The sequence below is a fragment of the Lathyrus oleraceus genome, chromosome 2, assembly GCF_024323335.1.
Source record: "Lathyrus oleraceus cultivar Zhongwan6 chromosome 2, CAAS_Psat_ZW6_1.0, whole genome shotgun sequence".
Lineage (NCBI taxonomy): Eukaryota > Viridiplantae > Streptophyta > Magnoliopsida > Fabales > Fabaceae > Lathyrus > Lathyrus oleraceus.
In genome coordinates, this window is record NC_066580.1 from 229,226,411 (window position 1) to 229,227,486 (window position 1,076).

Genomic DNA, 1,076 nt, shown 5'->3' on the forward strand with positions numbered 1-1,076 from the left:
ATTCTTAGGTGCTTGAGGAGAAGTGGGTGCGGCTTTTTGATAACACATTGTTATTCTTATAAGAAAGGTTAGGGTGATTCCCCTAGCCAGGATTGTAGGTATTGGAGTATGCGTTTCCTTGGGCATAATTCAATTGGTCGGACGGAATTCTATCCAATAATTGACATTCAGGGGTGTTGTGTCCAGGGTCTCCACATAACTCGCAATTAGGTGCCATAACAGCCATGATAGTTGCTGGAGTTATGGCCAAACTTTCGATCTTTTGTGTAAGGGCGTCTACGTTGGAATTAACATGGTCTATGCCATTAACTTCATACATACCGCCCCTTGTCTGATATTTTTCTACTGGTGTTCGCTCACCTCCTCATTGGTAATGATTTTGTGCCATGTTTTTTATGAGTTGATATGTGTCTAGATAGGGTTTATCCATTAGAGCGCCGCCATCTGCAGTGTCCAAGGTTAACTTAGTGTTGTGCAAGAGACCATTGTAGAAGGTGTAGATAATTATCCATTGTTCAAGTCCATGATATGCACACAGTCTCATCATATACTTTTACCTTTCCCGTGCTTCAAAAAGTGATTCTCCATATTTCTGTTTGAATCCGTTGATTTGACTTCTTAGCATATTTGTTTTGCTAGGTGGGAAATATCTAGCTAAGAAGGCTTTCTTTAATTCATTCCATGTTGTGATGGATTTTGATGGTAGAGACTGGAGCCAAGATCTAGCTTTATCTCTCAAAGAAAAGGGAAAAAGATGTAGTCGTATGGCTTCTGGATTTACACCATTAACTTTCAATGTGTCTGCGTACTATACAAGCACTGACAAATGAAGGTTTGGGTCCTCTATGGGATTACCAGAGAACTAGTTTTGTTGCACAATTTGCAACATAGCAGGTTTCAACTCGAAATTGTTTGCCTCGACGGCGGGGGGTGCGATACTCGAGTGTGGATCCTCTTGAGATGAGCAGCATAGTCCTTGAGAGGACAAATTTGGTTTGTAGCCATATCAGGAGTTAGGATATTATTTTCTAAACGAAGTTGTCTAACTCGGTGTCTGAGGATAAAATGCTCAATTT

General features: G+C 40.7%; 1 non-coding gene across 1 annotated transcript; it reads left to right on the forward strand.

Annotated features, from left to right (window-relative positions):
* The first annotated feature begins 518 nt into the window (after positions 1 to 518).
* LOC127124073 (small nucleolar RNA R71) lies at positions 519 to 625 on the forward strand. Its single transcript, XR_007803713.1, has one exon. It is a non-coding gene; the product is annotated as a small nucleolar RNA R71 (small nucleolar RNA).
* The last annotated feature ends 451 nt before the right edge of the window (positions 626 to 1,076 follow it).